This window comes from Equus asinus, chromosome 1 (assembly GCF_041296235.1).
Source record: "Equus asinus isolate D_3611 breed Donkey chromosome 1, EquAss-T2T_v2, whole genome shotgun sequence".
Lineage (NCBI taxonomy): Eukaryota > Metazoa > Chordata > Mammalia > Perissodactyla > Equidae > Equus > Equus asinus.
The window spans coordinates 105,105,152-105,132,244 of record NC_091790.1 but is presented as its reverse complement, the minus strand read 5'-3'; the positions used below and the strand labels follow the sequence as shown (position 1 = coordinate 105,132,244).

Below are 27,093 nucleotides of genomic sequence, written 5' to 3'. Positions count from 1 at the left end.
AACGTGAGTGCACAAATCTTTCTTCCGGACCCTGCTTTCAGTTCTTTTGGGTGTGTACCTAGAAGTGGAATTGTTGGATCTTACGGTAATTCTATTTTTAATTTTTTGAGGAACGGTCATACTGTTTTCCGCGGTAGTTGTACCATTTTACATTCCTTCCAAGTGTCACAAGGGTACCAATCTCTCCGCATCCTTGCCAACACTTATTTTCTGTTTTTTTGATAGTAGCTATCCTAATGGGTGTGATGTGGTACCTCATTGTAGTTTTGGTTTGCATTTCCCTAATGGTTAGTGATGTTGAGCGGTTTTTCATGTGCTTGTCGGCCATTCAGTTATTTTCTTTGTAGAAGTGTCTATTCAAGTCCTTTGCCTATTTTTAAACTTGGTGGTTTTTTTGTTGTTGAGTTTTAGTAGTTCTATATATATTCTGGATATTAATCCCTTATCAGATACATTATTTGAAAATATTTTCTTCCATTCTGTGGATTTCCTTTTTACTCTGTTGATAGTGTCTTTTGATACATGGAATTTTCTAATTTTCGTGAAGTCCAATTTCTCCATTTTTTTCTTTTATTACCTGGGCCTTGGGCGTCAGATCCAAGAGATTATTGCTAAATCCAGTGTCGTGAACTTCTGTCCTATGTTTTTTTCTAAGAGTTTTGTTGTTTTAGGTCTTACATTTAGGTTCTTGATTCAGTGATTCCTTTTTATATGTAGAAATATAATGTTTTCAATTAGGACCTTATTTCTAGTAATTTTGCTAAATTCGCTTGTTATTATTGATAATTTGATTCTTTTGGGATGTTGCCTGTGAGTAATCTCAGTTTTGCTGTTTCCTATCCGATATTTTACCTTTTATTTCTTGCTCTTGCTTTGTTGCACTGACTAGAACCTCTAGGACATTATTGACTGGAAGTGATGATAGTGAACATTCTTGTCTTAGCCCTTATCTTATGGGGAAAAATTTTACTATTTCATCAGTAAAGTTTTTGTAAATATTATTTAGCAATTTAAAAATAAATTGCAATAGAAGTTTCCTTCTATTTCTAGTTCCTGAGAATTTTCTCGTGAGTTAGTGTTAAATTTTATCAGATGCATTTTTTTTACATCTCTTGAAATGATCGTATGATTTCTCCCTTTTTGTGAATTACATTGACTTGTGAATGTGCAAACCAACCTCTATTCTTCAAATAAATCCAGTTGGATCACGATCTATTAACTTTTTTTAATAGATTATTGGGTGTGGTCTGCCGATATTTTAATGTTTTTACATCTATGTTCATTTGAGATTGGCCTGTAATTTTATTTCTTGGTGGTTTTCAGGTTTTCATATCAAGATTATGTTCTGTCACAAAATGAGTGGGGATGTGGTCCTTCTTTTGCTTCACTTCTGTATTTTAAAGGTCTTATTTTTATAGATTGAACCATAATGACATCATAGTATTTTGTGTATTTCCGGTTTCAGTTTTGTCATGATAGCTGGGAATTATGCAGAGAATAAATTTCAAATGTGGTATGTCTCTGTGTGCTTACCCTAGAGTCCTTCTTTTCTTCATTCAGATAGCTCCATCATTGATATATTTATGTAGTTTTTCCATGTAGCACATTGTTTTTATGAAAGAAGTAATTTACTTTGAAGAGTATCTTCTCTGGTACCTCTTTCTTTTCAGTGAATAAAAAGCAATTCTTGTACATTATATTATTCTAGAATCCAGAGAATATTTTAGCTGACACATGTTAGAAACATCTGTACTTTCATCTACCTGTATAAGAATCTTGTTCTTGTTGCTTAAAACCTATATGTACTGCATTTTAATTTTGCCTTTATTTTCTGCATGTTATTTTAGCCATTTTTACCATGGCAGGAAGAGCAAATGTTAATGGAGTGTAATGTGCATTTTATTATTAAGTAAGAAGCCTCGGTAGGTGCTCCTGAACACTTAGTAAGTTCAGAGAAATTGTATGAGGTTTTGATTCAGTATTCCATTAGTACTTTAAAGGTGACTAAAAACTGTCGACGTTTTCTTGTTCCGAATACTTAGTGTTTAAATACCTTAATAATTCTGATTGTTTTATACTGCAGTTCCATAATCCTTTATGTAAAGCCTCCTGGGCCTGATATATTTTAGGATTCAGAATTCTTAGAATTTAAGAAAGGTAATTTCATGCATACACTAAATATTACATAATTTATTGCAGTACTCTTTAAGCAAATAATAGTATTTCTGCAGCAAAATATGTAACTGTTCATACTAAGTGGGATAAATAAATAATGCAAATAGTCTCCTGTCTACTCAGGTCAGGTTTTGCCTCAAATGTGTTTGCACCAAATTTACGTGGGAAAAACTTCAATTTGTAGCTTTTTGTATATTTTGATATTGTGATTCGCTATGGAGTAACAGTGTAAGGAACAGCAGTGAGATTTATTGTTTACGACATATGTTGGGGATGGCTGGTCCCAGTGTTCCCCTTCTTTTGTAAAAGGAGCTCCCAGCTATTGGCAGGGCGTCCGAGTGCTTAGGATAGAGACCGCGTATCCCACTCTCCCTCACAGTTAACTGTGGCCAGGTGACTCGCTTCTGGCCAGTGAGATCAAGTAGAAATGATTTGTGGAGCTTCCAGAAAGGGCTCTTCAAGTAGAGGAGGGTTGCATACCTTGCACATACTACCCCCTAAAGAACTGGAAGCATGCCGGGCGCTTGATAATTTTGGAGCCACAGTATCAGCCCTGGATTGCCTGTCTCCATATACTTGTATCATTGGGGAAATTCACTTCTGGTTTTTTTTTTTTTTTAAGATTTTATTTTTGTTCCTTTTTCTCCCCAAAGCCCACCAGTACATAGTTGTATATTCTTCGTTGTGGGTCCTTCTAGTTGTGGCATGTGGGACGCTGCTTTAGCGTGGTTTGATGAGCAGTGCCATGTCCGTGCCCAGGATTTGAACCAACGAAACACTGGGCCGCCTACAGTGGAGCGCGCGAACTTAACCACTCGGCCACGGGGCCAGCCCCCTCACTTCTATTTTTTAACTGTTGTTTTGGGTTTTCTGTCATTAGCAGCCAGACCTAAACCTAACTAATACAGGATGAGATATGTAAATGCATATTACGCACAGTCTTCCTTTTCAGTGTGGCCTGCTTCTCAGATCTGATTACTTTGTTATTGTTGAACTTAGTGAAAATAAGTTAAAGCTCTGCTGTTGCCTTGTTGCTCACCTGTGCTTTCATGAATCTCTTCAATTCATGATTTCTTTTCAGGAATCTTACTAAATTGTCTACTTTGTAGGATATTTTAGGTAAAACTTAGATAATATTTATAAATCTACCTACCTGGATAATGTAAACTAAAATACGCTGTCTGTGCTGTGTGGGACACTGCCTCAGCATGACCCGATGAGCAGTGCCATGTCCACGCCCAAGAACCGAACTGGCGAAACCCCAGGCTGCCAAAGTGAAGCGTGTGAACTTAACCGCTCGGCCACGGAGCCGGCCCCCAAGAGCAGGTTGTTTTAATCATTTTGAGTTTGAGTTGTCTGAATATCCAGGTAGATATGAGCTGTGGCGGTTGGAAACAGATGGACTCTGTTCACATCTCCACTCAGCTGATTATTAATATTGAAGATGCATAATCCCTTGCACAGACCTATGGGTCTTTGTTTTTTCCATCTCTCTGATACTTGCCTTGTAGGGTCATTTTGATAAATAAATACTGTAAAAGATTAGAACACAGTAGGCATTCATCCACGAATTTCAGCTTCTTTTCTTTTAAAAATAAGCAGGACTATCTATTAGTTTGTATTAAGAAATATAACTGAGCTTATGAGCAGATTCTTTCTCGTAGGAAATCTACATAGCCTCTGTCCTTATGGGACTTACTCTGTGAATTCTGGAACTATCCTTCATAATGACCTGTGAGTCAGCTATGAAGATGATTTTTGTAAATATACTAGACATAGAGTCTAGCTAGTTGTTTCTCTGATCAAAAGATTCCTTCTGTATCTGTGGCTGTCTCATATATGTTGTGTCCTTGTAACTAAAACTTCTGGCATAGAATACATTGGAAATAATGTAGGTTTGGAGTTTCATTGACCTGTATTTGTATTCCTGCTCAGCCTTTTATTAGCTGTATGACCTTGGACATGTTATATAACTTTTGCGAGCTCATTTACATGGTCTCTTAGAAAAATCTTGTTTGAAACAAAGACTGAAAACTCCTACCTACCTTCCAGTGATTTTGTTGAAGACCAGAAGATAGCTTTTTCAATATCTAACATAAAGCTTTGGACATTCTAAGCCTTTAAATAAGTATCTGTTTCACTTCTGTGTCACCAGTTTATCAGCTGGTATGACACTTCTCCTATACAGCATGATATTTTTTTCCAGGAAGTCAGACTTGTACTTCCCTATCAACACACCTTTATAAGGGCTGTGGTCAGATCCTTGTGGGTTTTGGGAGCATCTGTCATTGAGTAAGCCTCTGAAGCCATATGCAAAATTTTGGAAATTTGTAGATTTTAAAAGGGTCCAAGGCTGCTGGTTCAGTCCTCATTTTACAGATATGAAAACCATGGTCATTAGAGGTTGGTAAGTGTCAGAAAAACTAAAGTCCTTAGAGGCTAGTATGTGGCAGAAATTAGGTCCATTGACTCATACTCTAGTCTTCTGTCAGCTATAAATTATCAGGGGCTTTGATTATGTTTAAAAAACACTATGAAAATGGGAAATGAAGAAAGTTAATATACACAATTTGTTTTGCCAATAAATTTTCCATCAACTTAGTATTTTTTGTCTCTTTTCACAGTTAACTCGTTCATTCAACAAATATTTCTTAAGGACCTACTATGTGTCATGCACTATCTAAGATAATGGAGATATAACAGTAAACAAAGAAAAATTCCCTGCCCTCACGGATCTTATATTCTGTAGAGGGAAGTCCTAAAGGATGTGAGAGAGTGAGCCGTGTGTTAATCTTCCAGTAGAAGGAATGGCAAGATAATTTCGGACCTTATAGATCATTGTAAGGGTTTTATTCCAAGTAACATGAGAAATCTTCTTAGGAGTGGGTATATTTTTAAAGTAGAGCTTACAAATTTGCTAGCAAATCAGAGGTGGGCTGTGAAAGAAGAATCAAGAACGACTGCAAGGGTTTTGGCCTGAGTGACTTGAGGGATGGGGTTGCCATTTACTGGTGAAGGGAAGGCTGAGAGAGAGGCAGGTTGAGATGGGTGAAAGTAGGAGTTGCGATCTGGACATTTTGGAGTTTGGAAAGTTAAGTTTGGAGTACCTACTAGATACCCAGTTGAAGATGTTGAGTAGGCCATTGGAATGTGAGTCTGGTGTTCAGGGGAGAGGTGAAATCTGGAGGTGTAAATTTTGGTGTCATCCCATATGGAAGTGTACTGAGTGAGATCATGAAGGGAATGAGTCTAGACAGAAAAAAAGAGGTCCAAGCTGAAGCCTGAGATCCACCAACACTTAAAATGAGACGGATGGAAAAGGAGCAGCCATAAAGATTTGAAGAAGACAAAGTGATTGTGGTATCCTGGAAATCAAGCAAAGAATGTACTTTAAGAAGCATGGAGTGATCTGGGTCAGCTGCTGCTGCTAAGTGAAGTAGAATGAAGACTCAGAATTGGTGATTGGATTTAGAGTCCAATTGAGGAATTGATGACTTGTGAAGATCTTTCACGACCTTAACAAAAGCCTGATAAGAGTGGATTCAGGAGAGGAGGAGAGGAGCAGAATTAGACAGTGAGTTCAAGAAATGGAAACAGGGCTGAGAGTTTTTGTCTTGTTTTTTAAGATAGAAGAAATAACATGTTTGCTTCCAGTAGAGAGGGACAAGTTGATGCAGCTGGGGGCGGGGCATCTCCAGAGCAGGATCTGTTGAGTTGGCGAGAGGGAACGGGATGTAGTGCTGAGTGGAAGCATTGGTCTTCCTAGGAGCTTGATCAGTCATTCATAGCAGGGGTTAGCAAGCCACAGTTCGGGGGCCAAATGCAGCCTGCCTCCTGTCTTTGAAATAAAGTTTTACTGGAATACAGCCACACCCATTTATTTAGATATCCTCTATGGCTGCTTTCAAACTGCAGCAGCAGACTTGAGTAGTTGCTACAGAGAAGCCTAAAATATTTACTGTCTGGCTCTTTACAGAAGGAGTTTGCCGACCCTACATTTGAAATATGAGTGGGAGAAGGCAAGAAGTAGAAGGCAAGTCTAGGAAACTGAACATTTTGGAAAGGTATTCAAATATCTTTTCTGGTTTGGGTCAGACCGGATAGGAAATCAGAACCTTGAATTTAGAGCAAATGATTCACAGCCTAAGTGATTTTTCCTAAGGTGACTTCTTGGAAGAGCCCTAGTCTGCAAAGCCGTGAGTAAACTATCGTCAGCTGTTGCTGCATTACAGATTAGCCCCATCTTAGCGGTTTAAAATAACAGACGTTTATTGTCAGTTTCTGTGCATCAGGAATCGGAAGCAGCTTAGCCGTAGGGTTTTGGTGCAGTCTCTCGTGAGGCTGCCTCAGGGTGTCAGCCAGGACTGCCGTCGTCTGGGTCCAGAGGGTCCGCTTCCTATCGCTCACGTGGGTGTTGGCAGGAGGCTTCGGTTCCTTGCTGTGTGGGCTTCTCATGTAGGACTCCTCACAGCATGGTTTCCCCTGGAGAGAGTGATGAGAGCGAGTGCCCAGCCCTTTATACCCTAATCCTGGAAGTGACATGCCTTCACTTCTGCTATGTTGCGTTGGTCCCACAGGTCGAGGCTGGCACGGACAGGAAGAGACTGCCTAAGGCTCCGAACAGCAGGAGGTGGGCTGTTGGGAGCCATCTCGGAGGCTGGCTACCACAGGCCTGCTTGACTGTCTACGAAATTCGGTGCATTACTTTTGTTGTGTACTTCCAGCTTTGCCCTGTGACCAGTGTTTTCATAATTGCTCCACAGCAACTACTTGTGACAGTTTGGTTATATTAAAGCCCAGCCACAAACACTGTTTTAAGTATTTTTTCCTTTTTCTAAGCTTTTTCTTCTGATTACAGAAGTGACATTCATGGTAGAAAACTGGAGTACAGATAGGCAAAAAACCCTGGCAACTGAACATTTTTCATGTTCCTCTTTTTAGGTTATTCTTACTGAAATATTTTTTTGCTATCTAATGTTTTTCCTGTTTATTAACGTATAGCTGTGTAAAAAGTTCATACATAAATACTATTTGTAAGCTGCTTTCACATATTTTGTGAATATTTTTTACTGTCATTCAGTACTTGGTCTCGTTTTTTTAATGATTGTATTATAATTCCATGATATGGCTATCCATAATTTAATCCTTATTTTTTTATTATTATGAATAATGTTACAGTACATATCCTTGTCGTTAATTCTCTGATCACAACTATGATTATGGTAGTCTTTTTTTTTTTACTAATATCAATTCTTACTAATAATTCACATGCAGTTCAAGAAAAGCAATAACTATAAGTATAAATTTTGTAACATTTATGTTAGTTTTTAACTAGGACCATGGTGGGGCTTCTATGTTGAGGGTCCATAGACTTTATTGGGTTCTCAAAGGCGACTGGGATATTCATGTTCTCAGTTAATTGGCAAAAATATTTCAGTCACTATAAACATATCTTAAATAAAGCTCTTGGGTTGGATATAAGAAGATAGCACATCTAATGTCCCTCAATCTCCTAAACCTTATAATACATACATAAGGCAAGAAGAAGTTTGGCAGAGATTTGCCACTTGCTATAATGATTTTAGTAAATGACTTATTATCAGAAGATTGGATTTCTTTCTAGTCAAATGTCATATAACAGTGACATGGTTGTATTAATTTATTAAGAAAATTGCGTGAAGTCATCAGCTCAGCTTAGCACAATTATCTCTGACAATTCCATTTTATTTTTTTCAGGGGGTTCTTTTGAACATTAGGCTTGTAAAAGCTAACTTAGCTTCTGAGACGAGTGTTCAATTTGTCCATAATGCCTAATGCATGGTAATTCCAGGCAATCATACAACATAGCGTTGTCAGACGTGGGAGCAGTGCCCCTGTCTCCTGTGCTGGCTCTCCATTCCCTGCCCATCCCTTCGATCAGCAGTTCTTATCTGGGGTTCCTATGCTTCCTGGGGGACTGTCTCGGAATTTTACCAGTACTGATTACCTGTTCTCCAAAGTCATTTTGTGGAGTTTAATTTCTTTTTCAAATGTGTTTGTATGTACTAGTTATTTGCTAGATATTATACTAGATGCTGGGATTACGGAACTAAAAAAAGCTTGCTGTGTGTCAACCTACAAAAACAGAAACCAGTTTAAGAGGCAAAGTATTTATTTGGGATCAAAGAATTGCAGTTTGGGAAGCACAGATTCAGGTAGAAATCCGAATAGTGTCCCACTAGGGAGTAAAAGTCAGGGGCTTTTAAAGGCAAAGAGGGGAGGTTTATTACAAAGAATTTTCATTGCAGTTGGAGGCAGAGCTAGACTTGGCTAAACATTGATTGACTGTTGATTCTATCTTCAGAGAGTTCATAATCCTCAATGTTTGTGATCAGGATGTCAGTTCTCCTGCTGACCTCTCAAACAGTTGCTTATGAAACAGTTGCCATTTTGGCCCAGTTAAGCTTCAAGACAGCAAGGCAGTTTCTCTGGAAAGGTAGCTCTGACTCTATTTCAAAATGGCTCCACTATAGTCAATTTTGACATTTCTCCATTTTGATCGAGATTGTACTTCAAAAGCATCACTGATCAACCATTTGAAAGCATTGCTAGTTGACTATTGGAAAGCATTGCTGATCAGCCATCAAAGCATTCTTGGTCCCTGGTGGCTAGGAAGGCTCATTCCCAGTGTATCGTGTCCCATGTAGGAGGGAAAGTGGCTTTCTTAGGAGCCGTAGGCCACATTTGAGCAACAAGAGTGCCAGAGCAGAGCAAAGCCTGTCAGATTCCTTTAAGGACAGACATTTTCTGTAGTACCTGGAAATTTCTCAGGTGAAGGCTCATAAGCCTTAGCAATCATTTAAAGCTCTGAGCGACCATTATCCAAGTGGTGTTTTTAGAACATTGAGCCATGCAGAAGAGACAAAGTTTTACAACAGCAAGAATTCCTATAATAATGAACAAAACGCTAAGTCCAAATTGGACAATAGATCTGAACCAGGAGGCCATTCCTGAGGGTAGCCAGCTAAAGAGATGGAAGAATCATGGGCTGTCAGTGGGCACAGCAGTTGACCATTTGGCCTGTGCTCAGATTTTGTCTAGTTCCGTTTTTACTTTGCCAGCGGTGTTTACCCAAGTACAACAAGAGATGCTTATCACAGAACAAGCCCCACCTTGTTCAGCCAGGAGGTAATCAAGAGCAGTTCTGTTATCTAATATGACTCATGCAAGGGAATCCAAAGATTGATCTTGGGCAGCTATTGTTTCAGCGGCAGATTTAGCAATATTCCCCAGGGTTTTAGATAAATTTTTGATCATATATTCATTCCTGGCAGTGCCTACCCAAGGGAAAAGTTTTTTTCCAAAACTGGTAGCTTCGCTGGGGTTCATGCTGCCACCCTTTGAACACTCTTGACTATGTGTGCAACTAGTTTCACATTTTAGTCTGTGAGGTAGATTCAAAGGTGATGCCCAGTGCTGAGTTTCTTATTGATCATGTCACAAATAGGTGCAACCAATAATCCAATTGCATAGTGACCTCTAGTTTGATAGGGATTTAAATAGCGTGTTCCCCATAGGTCTTTGTCCCAAGTATAAGTGACAGTATACCCTAAGGGAGCACAAATCACGGAGTCATTATAATGAAATCAACTAAAGCAAGGATTTGATGGGTTAGCCAAGGAATTCTAGACACATAGCACAAGGATTTAAGGGAGAAATGGCAGAGAGATTAGTAATTAAATGTACTAAATGATCTCTAGATTCATGTATAGAACAAGGCTTCTGATGACAAACCCAACAGTCAGAAAGATTTCCCCCTTTTGTAATAGATTGGGGGAAGTGGATAAGATTATTGTCTTTCCAAGGAAGAGGGGGAGAAAATAAGATGTAAGCAGCAGCAGCAAGTAAAAGGTATACAGGCCTGGTCTGGCCATCTGGGAGAAGCTGGCTGTCTCCGGTGTTGGTTGCTTCTCGTCCTAGTTAATTTGTTTTGGAGGCCTCCAGCGTGTGTACAGGACCAGATGTCAGGTGGAGCCTTCTTTAGCTGTGAGATAGGTGTCCAAGATGAATTGCCTTCTAGTTGTGCAGCTGTGTCAATGGTAAGATCCTTTCTGGTGGGGCTCAAGGGCTGTCTTCCTCTGATGATGCTTCCAGAATGCTCAGTCATCAGGCTCTAGACTGTGACCAGGAGGATCCTTTAAATTGGAAGCCAAGAACCCTTCCTTAGCCTGTTGATGATGGGCTTGAGTGTAAGACGTTAGAGACTCACAGTAGCCGGTCGTCAGCATAAGACTGGAATCCAATGTCTGCAAAGGTGCAAACGTGATTTTTCTCTCCACAATTACCCTCAATGTTCTTTTCTTACCTAAGATAATCACAGGAAAACTAATTTGTTTATATTCAAAAACTTGGCCTGGTTAAATGAAAATTATGCTTAACGTTTCTGAATTCTACCTGAATTCTAGATCAGGTAGGGAGGAAAAAGTAAATCTTTCATCTTTGTTCACAAAGATATATCTTAGCAAATTGTTGCTAGCTTAAGAGAAAAGATTTCTTTAAATCTGGAAAAACAGCACATTAGAGCCTTCTCCTCGGTTCATGTCGTCCCACGTAATTAGTATTTGTTCCTGATCTTTTGTTAGCAGTTTTATGAAGCCATCAGCCTCCCTGTGAGAACTCTTTAATTTCTTACCCAGTTCATATTATGATCTGAAAGTTTATCAGAAGCCTGTATTCTAGGGTGTCAGAGTCCTTTCCATGAAACTCTCTGAGTATGAAGCATATTTGCGAAAGCATCAGAGTAGAACAATAACTGTCTGTAAATGACAAAAGACTTAAAGTTACGTGGGTACACATTTGATTACAATGCAGTTGACAAGGAAATTTGGTTATTTCTGTGACATATAACATTTTTTTTTTTTTTAAAGATTTTATTATTTCCTTTTTCTCCCCAAAGCCCCCCGGTACACAGTTGTATATTCTTCGTTGTGGGTCCTTCTAGTTGTAGCATGTGGGACGCTGCCTCAGCGTGGTTTGATGAGCAGTGCCATGTCCGCGCCCAGGATTCGAACCAACGAAACACTGGGCCGCCTGCTGCGGAGCGCGCGAACTTAACCACTCGGCCACGGGGCCAGCCCCTGTGACATATAACATTTTAAGGTAACTAGAACTATGACAAATAACATTACACAAGGACATATCAGATTTTTAGGAATTTCATATAATTTTTATAATATTAATATTAATAACATATATGCATACAAGGATATCCATAAAGGAGTCTTCACATCACTTATTTGATAATGCTTCTCATACAGTTTAACATCCCAAATAAGCCTAATTATTTTAATATTTCCCTTTTCGTAGGAGGAGAGAACAAATTCTCTGGAAATTCTCAGTTACTTTCAGGTAAAAAAAATACTTTAGAATTTGAATTTTGGGAAGTTTGTTACAGATATCAAAAGGTTTTAAAATTGGTCAAATAGGATCATAGGTCACTGTGAAACAATACTTAGTTATCCATTTAACCAAAGTGACAACGGAAGATGTTAATGGCAAACACAGGAGTTAAACAGTTTAAAAGAAACAAACCCTTAGCTCTCTTAATAGAGAGACCTCAGCTTTTCGAACATAGGAAATTATTTTGACAACATGCGGAATCCCTGCCGTTTAGGTAGACTTACTGAAAAGTAAAGAAAAATCTTTCATAATCTCTTTACCAAGAGCAGACTAAGAGTCCAAGAAAACTGTCCTTTCAGGAGAAAGAAAACCGAATTCTAACCTTCACCAGCTTACTTTTTGATGTTAAAACTCATTCACTTAGTTAAATTCATTTCAATTTTAGCCAACTTGCCCACGCACAAAACTCTTCTCAGGGTTCCTCTTGCACAAACCTTCTGTAATTTTCTTTTTTACATTCAAAATTTGTCCCATGCCTTCCCTCCTTCTTAGCCTCTTCTTAGAGCAAAAATTACTTTCCTCTTTCCCATAACCACTTATTCCTTAGGACAAATTTACTTTTTTAACAAAAGAAACAAAAATATCTCCATTCCTTGTACCTTCTTCACTGAACACATACATTTTCTTGTAGCATAAAATTTTTTTTTTAATGTGGCACAAGGCATGTCCATTAATAGACTTAAACATCTTTTAGTTTCTCTGTAATAAGCCCAAGGTAGATGAATCTAAATGAACCTATGTTTAGTAAATAATGTCTAATATTTTATCCTACTTGGAAATGATCCAGATACTCAATAAATTTTTATCATTTTACTTATTTGCAAAACTCTAAGGTTTCAAGTTGCCAAAAGGTCTTGGAGTTATTTTTTTAAAATACATTACCATAACACATAATTACTGTTAAAAAGTTCACCCAAAGACTTCTTGTCTTACTTGCATCTATTTAGTTTACTCATTCCCAGTAATTATATTTAGATTACCTACAGAAACTTCATGAGACATTAGACAAAGTAAGCCATCATTTTTTTTGCTGCCAACTTTTATAACAGAGATAACATGAAACTGTTTAAGTTTTGGTAAACCTAGGTAGAACTAAAGTTTTATATTTAATTATGGTAACTCTAAAGACATGCCCATTTTAATTAACCCAACAAACTTAAAATAGCTTTTATTTTCCAAAGATTATTGTCTATCACGTTAACTTGAAAAGCATTTGGGTTACTTTCAGTCGTATTTCTTTTGAGAGTATGCCAATTTATATAGCGCTTGTTTGTTTTTAAGCCAATTAAATAGAGCTCTCTTATAAACTAGTCTGTAATACCATCCAGAGGTAGAAAAAGATTACATATTTATAACATGCATATATAGGCACACGCATGCAGACAAATGTCTTATAACCTCTGTTTTTAGATTTTCCAGCAAGGGTGCCTCCATAGCAGTCTGCTATGTCCACAAAAGCTTCTTTACCCCCTTTTTTTTCCTTCAGTCTTAGTGATGCAGGGTCGGTGAGCCAAGGAGTCAAAAGAAAGATTTCTTGGACTCTCAAGATCTGGTAGTAGTGCTCTTTTATTTAGAGAATAGTGTGGAAAAGCACGTGGACAGGACCCATGGGCAGGAGGAGGTGCTGCTGCTGGCATGGGAATAGGACCCACGGGCAGTCAGAGCTGTTGCTGGCATGGGGAGGTGCTGCTGCTGCTGCTGCCGCTGCCGCCGCTACTGCTGCCAACATGGGTGGAGAGTAAGGCTAAATTTAAGGCATAGGTATGTGAGCCATCTCTTTAGAAGACAAAGGAAAGAACATGTAAAAAAGTTAAAATGGTATCAGTGCAGATGGGGTCTGGCCATTGGGTGGTCCCACAACTTTTAGATAAGAATCAAATCGGATTAAGTAAAGGCCAGAAGCCACCACCCTAAATCAGTTACATGAGGTTGCCAGACAGTAACCAATTTAAGTTCTTGCCTTTGGCATTGATTAAGAGTTTCTAGAGATAAGGCCATCCCCCTTCTTTCTGGTACAGAGAGGAGGCATCTTTACAGATAGAGGTTTCCCTTACAAATGTAAATGTTTCCCAACAAAGGGCAAGCAAACTCTGCTCCTCGGAGCCTGCTTCTCATCTGCAGTTTTAAAATTAACCAGCCTAAAATCCTCATCACTAGGAGTTGACAATGGTCTAGATAACAGCTCCCAGAGAGGTTACAAGCTTTTGGGCATAAACGGGAAGTTAGTTGCTTATCAAGGCCTGACATACCTGTCCAATTACATTATCCTTCATTTATTTCTTTCCCTCAAAGTACAAAATTTTATTTTAGCTTAGTGGTGGGGAAAGCCTGTCAGGCTCTCACTGTCAGCTTCCAATTTGGCTAAATTTCTGATTGTAAGTTACTAAATCCTTTCAGATATCTTGTCAGGTTTCAGCCGAGATGAACAGTAAATATTTCTAGCAGTATTAAACAACTCCATTAATTCTTCGTTTTAGTTTCCTCTTGGCTGTTTAAGGGAATAATGTAGCAATTTACCAGAAAATCTCTCATTGTCTTGTTAACTCTGGGAGGGACCCGTACAAGCCCTTCCTTTGAAGGTAGATATAAGGCTGTAAAGCCATTAACTGAGTGAACTTTTGTATAGTCTTTTAAGGTACCTCGCATATCTTCTTTTCATGAGAGTTTTTGCAATGAAACTTTCACTAAGGCTGTTTGGGAATTTGGAAGCCTTTGCTTTTAAGTGTCCTTCCTAAATGATCTTATCTAATTGGAACATTCCTTCTAATAACCGTTGTTATTTCCCTGAGGGTTGGTAGCAGTTTGGTAGCACCCTAGCCACGAATGTACCCTAACCCCCATTTCTGCCCAGCCGTATTTGGCCGCAAATGGGGTGCAACCCACATTTCTGTCTGTCCGTATTTTGGGCTCCCAACCTGACAGTTACCAAGCCAAGCTCTTAGGACAGGAAACAATCTCAGTAAGATTTTGCTGTTCTTCATAAATATTTGTAGCTTCTGGGGCCATAGTTTTTAAGCAGGTATGCCAGAAGGGGGTGCATTTCATTCCTCAGGAATTAAAGATTGAATTCAATTTGTCTGGTCCTCAGTTCTCAAATCTAGTGTCCAAAAAGACCAGTTTTGTAAAGTGAGAAGAGCCCCAAAGTGCCCACTGTAATTTTAAGTCATCTTTGGCCTTATGGGTCCACTGAGATAGACATTTCCTTCCAAGAGGGAGGGCCATAATTCTTAAACGTAAAACCTGCTGGAGTTCCTGAGGGAGGAAGTTCTCGGGGAAACATTAGAAAATGAAAGTCCCATGGTAAAGAAAATCACCCATGGGGCCAGCCCCGTGGTGCAGCGGCTAAGTGCGCACGTTCTGCTTCAGCAGTCCGGGATTGCCAGTTTGGATTCTGGGTGCGGACATGGCACTGCTTGGCCAGCCATGCTGTGGCAGGCATCCCACATATAAAGTAGAGGAAGATGGGCATGGATGTTAGCTCAGGGCCAGTCTTCCTTAAAGAAAGAAAGAAAGAAAGAAAATCACCCACCTAGCATGACAATAGGATTTTTTTTGTATGCACATTAACAGGGTTAGCTAAGCCCTGGTCTCTTCAAACCAAACTAATACCTAAGAGGGATGTGCCTGCGGTTGGGGACTGTGTGATGGTTTTACAGTGTATCTCCTTGCATAGCAGTTTTCTTGAGGTTGACAAGCGATCTAGTGTCAATGGAACCCATTCTCGTCTAAGCTTTTCCATGACCAACTCATCCTATCACAGGAGACTTCTTGAGGTCTTGAGCACCCTAATGGCTCTTAAATGCCCCACCCATGCCCATCAGTTTTATGGCCTTGGCTTCACAGATGTCCCTTAGCAGTAGCTTTTACCTCATGTGCGTATTAACCCACAGCAGAGTTTGTCTAAGCAGAAATTTCTACCAAGAGATTCCCCTCAGCAACAGCCCTGTAGGTCGAGTAACCAGGGAATCCCCTGCCTGCTTGAGAGAAACCTCACCTGCGAGCATGAAAGCCACCGCACCGATCCAAAGGAGGGCACTGGCTTCAACCAGAGGGAGGGACGTCTGAGCCGAAGAGGCCCCCCCCCCGCCGCCCCCTGATCAGAGGAGTCAGCTGTCCGCGCAAGCGGCTGAGCACACAAAGGGTTCATGTTGGATATGATCCTATTTCCAGGGGACACTGGTCCTCAAAGGTGAGATCGCTTCAGGTCCTGCTTTCTGACCCCATATGTCAACCTACAAAAACAGAAACCAGTGTAAGAGGCAAAATGTTTATTTGGAATCAAAGAATTGCAATTCAAGGAGCACAGATTCAGGTACAAATGCATATAATGTCCCACTAGGAAGTAAAAGTCAGGGGCTTTTAAAGGCAAAGAGGGGAAGTTTATTACAAAGACTTTTCATTGCAGCTGGAGGCAGAGAGCTAGACTTGCTAAACATTGACTGTTGATTCGACCTTCAGAGAGTCCGTAATCCTCAGTCTTTGTGACCAGGATGTCCGTTCTCCTGCTGACTTCTCGAACAGTTGCTTATAAAACAGTTGCCGTTTTGGCTCAGTCCAAGGTTCGAGATAGCAAGGCAGTTTCTCTGGAAAGGCAGCTCTGACTCCATTTTAAAATGGCACCGCTATAGTCAGTTTTGACACTGTTGAAAAGCTCCTAATAATTAATATGGTGAGAGGCACTGGGAGAAGTATGTCTAGAATGCTCTGGAACCACCAAGGAATTAGACACTCAGGCCTGGAGAGCATTCCGAAGGCTGGGAATGCTTCACAGAAGAGGTTCTGTTTAAACAGCTTTCTCTACCTTTCCGTACACATTCGCATCACCCTATTAGGCAAAAATGTTTTAATTGAAAATGTTTTGATCAAGTTATATGGATCAGTAACTTCTTCCACCATTGATTTAATATGATATCAAATATGCCTTGAATTGTTCATCTTAGAAATAGCTAAAATGTGTATTTATAGAGTAAGAAGGAATTTAAATTTAATCAGCTCAGTCTCCACCACCTCCTTTTCGTTCTGTTTGAATTCTTTTTTTTTTTTTTTTGAGGAAGATTAGCCCTGAGCTAACTGCTGCCAATCCTCCTCTTTTTGCTGAGGAAGACTGGCCCTGAGCTAACATCCATGCCCATCTTCTTCCACTTTATATGTGGGACGCCTGCCACAGCATGGCTTCCAAGCAGTGCCATGTCTGCACCCGGGATCCAAACTGGTGAACCCGGGGCCACCGAAGCAGAAAGTGGGAACTTAACCACTACGCCACCGTGCCAGCCCCCTGTTTGAATTCTTTGATGGGAGCTTACAGATAGTCCATTCCATTTTTTACTATAATAACAGAAAGATCCTGCCGGTGAGCCAAAATCTGACTTTCTTTCTCTTTTTCTCAGTAATTTTAGTTTTAAATTCCAAAAATTTTGTCCCAGTCTGTGGCTTATCCTTTCATTTTCCTTTTGACAGGGAATTTGTTTTTTATTATTAACTCAATCCATTTGATGTATTTCACAAGGTGCAATTCTTTTTTTCATTCAGGAGTGAAAGAAGTTAGAAATTTAAACTTTAAAAAAGTCAGCAAATGGCAAACAAATTTCCTTGAAAGTCACAGTCACATATAGAGTGCACCCTAGAATGGAGGAGGGACAAGTCAGGTTCCACCCACTTTCATCAAATAACGGACCTACTCAATGGTGCAGAGAAAAGGCAGCCTTCAAAAGGATTGCGATGCTAGATGAGGCATTTACTGTACTCCTTGAAGAGCACCGGCTAGGAACCTGTTTTCTAAACTCCATCTAGGAAGTGGAATATGGAATCAGTCTGTCCTCTTCCTCTTAAGGACTGTCTCCTGGCTAATGAACTGTTACAAAGACTAAATAAAAACAACCCCCCCCAAAAGAAACAAAAACCCACTAAGATGTCTCAGATTACTCATGAGCGTGGAAGAGCTTCAGCAATCTGAATTAATCTGTTACAGTCGTCACAAGCATGCTTTGCTTTTAAACAAACAGAAAAAATTTCTTGAAATGGAACAAAAGCTAGTACTAATCACTTTTCTGACAAACACAGTTACTCAAAATTAACTCGTATTGGGAGAGGGAAGGGGGCCCGTACCTGTGGACCTTGTCTCACACGAGTGCGAGTGGTAGGTGCAGGGCGTTTGTCATTGCAGTAGTCCCCACTTACTTGTGGTTTCGCTTTCCACCGTTTCGTTACCCATTGCCAACCACGGTCTGAAACTGTTAAATGGAAAATTCTGGAAATAAACAATTCATAAGTTTTAAATTGCGCACCATTCTGAGTAGCGTGACGAAATGTGGAGCCACCTGCCCGTTGTTAGTCCTTTAGTAGCCGTCTTGGTTATCAGATCAACCGTCGTGGTATCGCAGTGCTTGTGTTCAAGTAGCCCTTTATTTTACTTAATAATGGCCCCAAAGCCAGGAGTTGTGATGCTGACAATTCGGATATGCCAGAGAGAAACCGTAAAGTGCTTCCTTTAAGTGAAAAGGTGCAAGTTCTCTACTTAATAAGGAAAGAAAAACATCATATGCTGAGGTTGCTAAGATGTATGGTAACTTTTTTTACAGTATATTTTATAATTGTTCTATTTTATTATTAGTTATTGTTGTTAATCTCTTAGTGTGCCTAGTTTATAAATTAAACGATCTTGGGTGTGTTTGTATAGGAAAAACCATAGTATATAGAGGGTTTGGTACTATCCACAGTTGCAGGCATCCACTGGGGGTCTTGCAAAGTATTCCCTGTGGATAAGGGGGGTGCTACTTTATTGCAAAAACAAATTTTAATTTTTAATCTTTAGTTTGATTTAGACATTGCTTGTAGTCTGATGCCGACACCAGCCGTGCAGAAAGGGCTCTGGAGAGACGTCCACCGGGCGCACACCTGTGCTCCTCCTCCGCTCTGGAGGCCGCAGAGCAGCCGATACCGCTTCATCAGACACACGTTTTAGTCCCTCTGTGAGTGCAGAGCACTCCACATGCTCGACAGCCTCCAGGCAGTCTGGTGGCTTCTCTTCATTCTTGGCAAGTTTCTCAGTAGTAGAGGAGTCATCTTTGGGACCAATTTGGGTCCCACAAGCGAGAAAGGCATCTTGGCACAGTGGTGAGTTATCTCTGGTGGCTGCTTTTCTTTCGTGTTTTTGAATGAGGACAGACTGAACACTGACAAACAGTGGAAATACTTCTGTCTTTGGAAAACTCAGTGGTCATAATCTTCTTGCCCTGCAGTATCAAGAAGCCCAAGAGTCTGGCTCTCCACCGATCATAACTATGACTGCATAGTTGTTGAAGACAGTCGGTACGTCTTTGCGTGGAAATTTGTTGTGTAGGATATCAGGAGGCAGGTTTACCAACAGCACCATCTCCCACAGCAACATTATTACTTGTCTGTGTTACTGAGACAGTTTTGTATCCACCTTAAATATTTCAGGTTCGATGTTGACCTCAGCTCCTCCACCGGGGCATTTCTCTCCTTTCATTTTCTTAACTGTCTTTTAAAGAACAGAAAATTTTAATTTTGATGTAGTCCAATATATCAATTTGTTCTTTTATGGATTATGCTTTTGGTATTATGTCTAAGAAATCATTGCCTGACCCTCTGCTTTCTCCTAGAAGTTTTGTTGTTTTAGGTTTTACATTTAGGAATGGTCCATTTTGACTTAATTTTTGTCCATGGTGCAAGATATGAATCAAGTTCATTTTTTTGCAAGTGGATATCTAATTGTTCCAGTATCATTGTTGAAAATACTCTCCTTTCTTTACTGCATTGCCTTTTGCACCTTTGTCAACAGGTGTCAAAAACTGTAAACAACCTACATGTCCATCAGGAAGTGAATGGGTAAATGAATTGTATATCCATGCCATGGAATACCGTGCAGCAATAAAAAGAAATGAGCTATTGATACAAGCAGCAAGCTGGATGCATCTCAGAATTATGCTGAGCAAAAGAAGTCAGAGTACATAGTGCATAATTTTAGAAACTCTGGAAAATGCAAACTGATCTATAGTTACAGAAAGCAGATCAGTGTGTGGAAGGGGGGGGATTACAATGGGGCAAACTTATAAATATATGCAGTTTATTATATTTCATATCTCAATAAAGCTGTTACAAATTAAATTCTAAAAAATTACATAGAATAACTCAGTGAACTTTTGATAGCCAGAAACTTTTTTCTTTTCCCACTCATTAATCTTTTCTTCATACTGTAACTCCATTTATTATTCCTATTAAAAAATGGTGTGTGGATCTGAACGTAGCATTCGGAAAATGTGATCATAGTAACTCACTTCAAGTGTACCTTCTGTTTCTTTATTCAGGTCGTTCTGGCCTGCCAGTTCCTACACGGCCTCTTAACCTTCCTTGGTATCATTGTTCAGCTACCTGCAGATCTACTTGTAATCATTTAACCCAAACTTCCCTAAATTGTCTACCAATATTTCATTAGTGGAAGTTGAAAAATGCGTCTGGATCAAGGTTATAGGGATCAAGGATATAAGGTTTAAAGGGAGAAGAGTGAAAAAGGAAATGAGCAGGGGCAGATAACATAGGGAGACAGTATTAAGGAATTTAGATTTTAACCTAAGAGCAATACAGCGTCTTTGAAGAATTTTCTGTAAGCCATGTCAAAGTGATTTCACTTTTTATGGTGATAGGTTGCACTTACGTAAAAGGGCAGGCAATAATAAGGGGCTTTCTATCAGACCCTTCAGTATTTTAGTTAATGTATAGTTTTTGGGGTGGCAGAGTCAAAAGCCCTATTCTGCTATCTTAAATTTGTTCACGTGCTTTGTACATTATAGTTGCATCTTGTCAGCTGAAATAAAACCAGCAATTCAAAATTGAGACCTACCTGAATTTACTTGCTTCTAACTGTTTCTTGGGTTTATGAGAATGACAGCTTTATTTAGGCCTAAGAATTTAGCCTTCTGGAATTAAATGCAGGCCTCATCTATTCATGCTTGCTGTTTCTCAATATGAAATCTTGTAAAATAGCTTGTAAGAGCTTTGATATTTTTTCTTCCTTTCAAACCCGTAGTCAAGGTTCACTAAATTGGGATTAGTTATGATTCTCTGTGAAGGCACTGCTGATGCTTGATGACAGCAAGAACCCAGAAAGGAAAAGAGGTGGTTTATGAGCGGCAGCCAATTATCTGGCAACCAGAATGTTTTGTTGTTACAAAGAGTCTATTGTAACAAGTCTCTGTCTTCATACAGCACCTGGCACTGTGTAACTGAGACCGAACATGGCGCATAACATGAAACTGGTGGATTACGTTGAGGCCAGTCCCTCAGGAGGTTAGTTAAACTCAGTCCTCCAGTATGATGGATTGGTGAATGTAGAAGCCTGTAAGTGGGTACCAGTTACTGAGGAAAACAAACGTACTCAGCCCGTCCCTTGAACTGAACCCTGGGTTTGGGGATAGAGCAAAAGAAGGATAAGGAATATTGGCTTCAAAAAGTCACTTGTGAATACACAGTGATTTCACATCTGATCTAACCACACTGGCACAGATACATAGAATCCGCTGGATCATAGCATCCTGGGTCAGATCCAGTTTTAACTCTACCACAACTTTATCTGGAATTTCTTGCAAGTGACTTAACTATTCTCAGGCTCTTATTTGCTTATATGAAAAAATGAGAGGATTAGACTGTTTTAAGACTTCTTTCTGTGATTCTTCAGTTGCATTATATTTGCTGAAAAAACATCTTGCAGTGAAACGTCTAGGTAAAAATGAAAGTAACTTGTTAAAATCATATCACATGTAAAACTGGAAGAAATAGACTAGTATACTGAAGGATATTGTATTGGGTGCGGTCCCCAGGAAAAATCTCGCTTTCCGTGAGGCCTGGACCTTCCCAGTGTTACCTCTTTGATCATCAGATTGTCCTCTACATTAGTTGAAGCCTGTAGGCCTTAAATGGTAATGAGGTGCTACACTTTGCTTCTGACCACTAGTTTGAATTTAGCTGACCATGTTTAATGTTTTAATTTTAAATGTATGATTGACTTTTAGTGATACGGTTGGAACAGATTGGAGGTTGACTTGTACGTGGCCCTGCTGCCCAGCCTCTGATTCCCCACCATTCCTGAGGAGCCATGGCTGTGCCCAGGAGGCCCCTTAGAGCACTCTCTTGATTGCTCCCCGCTCCTCATCACACACATCCTCCTCCTCCTTTCTCTCCCTTAGAGTATAGGACATGCATTCTAGGCCATGTTCTTGCTGTTACACATGTTGAAAATGACTGAGGAGGGTTGTCCCTTCCTTGAGCACATAGACAGTTGCTAAGTGTGGGATTTGTTTTAAATTAACGTTCTGCGGTCTGTTCTTCTGCCACCGTCAATCCGTCTGTGACCCCAGTGGTCTTTATCCCAAACATCGCAATGATCTGCCCGTGGTATCGGCCCTGACCCAGGTCCTCTTTCTCAGCTGCCTCTCTGATCCTCTTATCTCCCCATAGAAAGTCTAGGTATACCTTTGCCCACCTCTTGCCTAATGTTATCAGACTTTTAACAATGAGTGTAAAGAACTTAGTGCCTGGTACAAAGTAGTATGTTTGGTAAATGTTAGCAGTTTTTAATCTTTGGCTGCTTTTTATTAGATGAATCATATGAAATTGCTGTTCTTATATGTAAAAAAAACTCATGTTGGCAATTCCATATGGTTCAACCTTAGAGATGTATGGAGTGATGGCTCTTAACCAGAATGCAAATTAGAATTATCTAGGCAGCTTTTTATAAAAGATATATACACTGTCCCCGTCCTAGACCAGTGAATCAGGATCTTCATGCATGAGTCCTCGGTAAATGCACTTTGAAAAAGCTCCCCAGGTGGTTCTAATTCATACTCCTGCTTAAAAACACCTGAGAGGGGCCGGCCCCGTGGCTGAGTGGTTAAGTTTCACCAGTTCAAATCCTGGGTGCGGACATGGCACCACTCATCGGGCCATGCTGAGGCAGCGTCCCACATGCCACAAGTAGAAGGACCCACAATTAAAAATATACAACTATGTACTAGAGGGCTTTGGGAGAGAAAGGAAAAATAAACTCTTAAAAAAAACACCTGTGAAAGAATCTGCCCTTCAGGGTATTTTTCTTTTAATGTAAAAGTTCTTTTAGACCTGTATTTTTTTTTTTTTTGATGAAGATTAGCCGTGAGCCAACATCTGCTGCCAATCCTCCTCTTTTTGCCGAGGAAGACTGGCCCTGAGCTAACATCCGTGCCCATCTTCCTCTACTTTATATGTGGGACAACTACCACAGCATGGCTGGACAAGCGGTACCATGTCCACACCCAGGATCCGAACTGGTGAACCCCGGGCCGCCAAAGCCGAACATGCGCACCTAACCGCTGCGCCACCGGGCTGGCCCCCCTGTATGTTTTTTTTTTTTTTTTTTTTAAAGATTTTATTTTTTCCTTTTTCTCCCCAAAGCCCCCCGGCACGTAGTTGTGTATTCTTCGTTGTGGGTTCTTCTAGTTGTGGCATGTGGGACGCTGCCTCAGCGTGGTCTGATGAGCAGTGCCATGTCCGCGCCCAGGACTCGAACCAACGAAACACTGGGTCGCCTGCTGCGGAGCGCGCGAACTTAACCACTCGGCCACGGGGCCAGCCCCTCCCCCTGTATGTTTTTTAAATAGTCAGCTGTCTGGTCATGAACTGAAACTTTAGTTTTGTGACTCCACAAATTACTGTCATTTTCAACTTTAAGATGTGATCAAATCTCAAACTAAGATTTATCAGTAGCCAATGTTGGAAAGGAAAATCTAGGTTCTACAAGATGTTTTCATTATTTTCAAGGAATTTCCGAGTCTTTCTTTTCCCTATTTTGTAATTTCACGTTCTCTCTCACATAACTTAAACTTAGGATTTTGCGCTTTTCGAATACACCTTTGCCTTTTCGTGAAAAAGAGAGTGAACAGTACTAAGCAGGCCACGGTTCACTATTAGTTCGCCATGGCTCACAGTGCAGTTTGCCTTCATGAGTCATAATTTCAATGTAGCCAAGGGAAAGTGGAGGGAGTTTCTTTGAACAGTGGCTGTCTCCCTTCACTGGGGCTAATTTGTGTGTTGTGCTCTTATTATTAACCAATGTTTTTAAATCTCTGGGTAACTGGGCTCTAGATAAGCACACAATTATGAGCGAAGTTTTCTCTTGGTTCGTTGGCAACTGTAGAGAAGAACATTAAAACTCAGAAAAGAGTTTTCTGAACTTTTTTCCTGACTCTCATTATCACGTTCTCTAATTTGCATTCCTTCAGAATGAAATGTGCTTGCTTTAGTGTCATATATACTTTTTTTAAAATAGAGAGTTTAGTGTGTCTCCCGTACAAAAGTGACTCAAATATGTGAAGCATTTCTTTAGAAATACATATACGCACTAACAATGGGCAGCTTTTGGTGTTTAATGCAGAAAAATTTTTATCAGGAAGGAATACTGAATTTCATCCAATGCCTTTTTTCTTTTCTCTTGTGTCAAATATGTGGCTTTTCTCATTGGGCTGATTTATGTGATTATATTATATTATAGCTTTCTTAACATTAAGCTATTATTGTATTTTATGAAATTTCTGTTTTAATAAATGAAATTGTAATACGGCTTTTCTTTTTTGCTATGACTATTGCTATTTTGGTACCACTGACTTTATTACCCAAATGAAGTGATTTGGGTAGCTTTTCTGTGCTACCCATGAGAATTATCTTTTTATGTTTATAAGAAATTGCCTCTAAAACTGTCTGGGCCTCAAGCCTTGTAGAAAGATCATTCTTACCAGTTTCTCTCATAGTGGTAGTAAAGTTTAGGTGGTAACCACTTGGGATCTGGATTTTTTTTTTAATCCTGGCTCCACACCAACAGTGATTTGGGGCATTTTTGTTAAATTTTTATTTATTTATTTTTATTTTTTTATTATGTTTTATTGAAGTTATGATAGTTTACAACATTGTGAAATTTCAGTTGTACATTATTATTTCAGTCGTTTGTTTTTTTAAGATTTTATTTTTTCTTTTTCTCCCCAAAGCCCCCCGGTACATGGTTGTATATTCATAGTTGTGGGTCCTTCTAGTTGTGGCATGTGGGATGACGCCTCAGCATGGCCTGACAAGCGGTGCCATGTCCGCGCCCAGGATTCGAACCGGTGAAACCCTGGGCCGCTGAAGTGGAGCATGCAAACTCAACCACTCGGCCGCGGGACCGGCCCCTGTCAGTCATCTTATAGGTGCATCCCTTCACCCTTTCTGCCCACCCTCCCCCCTCTTCCCCTTGGTAACCACTAACCTGCTATCTTTGTCCATGTGTTTGTTTATCTTCCACATAATGAGTGGAATAATACAGAGTTTGTCTTCTTCTATCTGGCTTATTTCGCTTAACATAATACCCTCTAGGTCTATCCGTGCGTTGTGAGTGGGACGATTTTGTCATTTTTTTATGGCTGAGTAGTATTCCATTGTATATATACCACATCTTCTTTATCAGTCATCAGTCAGTGGACACTTAGGTTGCTTCCATGTCTTGGCTATTGTGAATAATGCTGCAATAACACATGGGTGCATAAGTCTCTTTGAATTGCTGATTTCACGTTCTTTGGATAGATACCCAGTAGTGGGATGGCTGGGTCATGTGGTATTTCTATTTTTAATTTTTTGAGAAATCTCCATACTGTTGTCCATAGTGGCTGCACCAGTTTGCATTCCCACCAGCAGTGTATGAGGGTTCCTTTTTCTCCACAACTTCCGCAACATTTGTTATTTTTTGTCTTGGTTATTATAGCCATTCTAACAGGTGTAAGGTGATATCTTAGTGTAGTTTTGATTTGCATTTCCCTGATGATCAGTAATGTTGAGCATCTTTTCATATGCGTATTGGCCGTTTGTATGTCTTTGGAGAAATGTCTGTTCATATCCCCTGACCATTTTTTGATCAGGTTGTTTGATTTTTTGTCGTTGAGTTGTATGAGTTCTTTATACATTATGGAGAGTAACCCTTTGTCAGATATATGATTTGCAAATATTTTTTCCCAGTTGGTGGATTGTCTTTTCATTTCAATCCTGTTTTCCATTGCCTTGTAGAAGCTCCTTAGTCTGATGAAGTCCCACTTGTTTATTCTTTCTATTGTTTCCCTTGTCCGAGAAGACATGGTCTTGGAAAAGATCCTTTTAAGACTGATGTCAAAGAGTGTACTACCTGTATTTTCTTCTAGAAATCTTATGGTTTCAGGTCTTAACCTTTAAGTCTTTGGTCCATTTTGAGTTTATTTTTGTGAATGGCACAAGAGAATGGTCTACTTTCATTCTTTTGCATGTGACTGTTCAGTTTTCCCAACACCATTTGTTGAAGAGACTTTCTTTTCTCCATTGTATGTTCTCGGCTCCTTTGTCGAAGATTAGCTTTCTGTAGTTGTGTGGTTTTATTTCTGGGCTTTCAATTCTGTTCCATTGATCTCTGTGCCTGTTTTTGTACCAGTACCGTGCTGTTTTGATTTCTATGGCTTTGTATAGTATATTTTGAAGTCAGAGATTGTGATGCCTCCAGCTTTGTTCTTTTTTCTCAAGATTGCTCAATTCGGGCTCTTTTGTTGCCCCATATGAATTTTAGGATTCTTTGTTCTATTTCCATGAAGAATGTCATTGGGATTCTGACTGGGATTGCATTGAATCTGTAGATTGCTTTAGGTGGTATGGACATTTTGACTATGTTATTCTTCCAATCCATGTGCATAGAATGTCTTTCTCTTTACGTCATCATCAGTTTCTTTCAGGAAAATCTTATAGTCTTCATTGTTTAGGTCTTTGACTTCCTTGGTTAAATTTATTCCAAGATATTTTATTGTTTTTGTTGTGATTGTGGATGGGATTGTGTTCCTGAGTTCTCTGTCTGTTAGAGTATAGAAATGCAGCTGATTTTTGTAAGTTGATTTTGTACCCTGCAACTTTGCTGTAATTGTTGATTATTTCTAGTAGCTTTCTGATGGATTTTTTAGGGTTCTCTGTGTATAAAATCATGTCATCTGCAAACAGCCAAAGGTTCACTTCTTCATTGCCTATTTGGATTCCTTTTATTTCTTTTTCTTGCTTAATTTTTCTGGCCAAAACCTCCAGTACTGTGTTGAATAAGAGTGGCGAGAGTGGGCACCGTTGTCTTGTTCCTGTTCTCAGAGGGATTGCTTTCAGTTTTTCCCCGTTGAGTATAACGTTGGCTGTGGGTTTGTCATATATGGCCTTTATCATGTTAAGGTACTTTCCTTCTATGCCCATTTTATTGTGGAGCATTTTTTAAAAGCTGTGTATGGCTCAATTTCCTTACCTGTAAAATGTGGATAATAGTTAAAATGTCTTTTGAGAGTTTCATGAGATTATCAAGTACTAGTTGAGAAAATGTCTGACATACAGTAAATACTGAATGAGACACTAAATGAAAATAATATTTATTTTCCTCCAATATTATTGTCCTATCTCCAAGTATTATGATTT

At 39.6% G+C, this 27,093-nt stretch overlaps 1 protein-coding gene and 1 pseudogene across 2 annotated transcripts in view; one reads left to right on the top strand and one right to left on the bottom strand.

Annotated features, from left to right (window-relative positions):
* Positions 1-27,093, top strand: part of RALA (RAS like proto-oncogene A) — a 72,593-nt gene that overhangs the window by 14,112 nt on the left and 31,388 nt on the right. Inside the window, exon 2 of one of the 2 annotated variants that reach the window (XM_044770718.2) lies at positions 20,839-20,919. The exons of the other annotated variant lie outside the window; for it this stretch is intronic. The gene's annotated coding sequence lies outside the window, so the exon portion shown is untranslated. The remainder of the gene's footprint in view (positions 1-20,838; positions 20,920-27,093) is intronic. 2 annotated transcript variants of the gene reach the window in all.
* On the bottom strand, positions 18,315-20,869 carry LOC106841051 (cell division control protein 42 homolog; annotated as a pseudogene).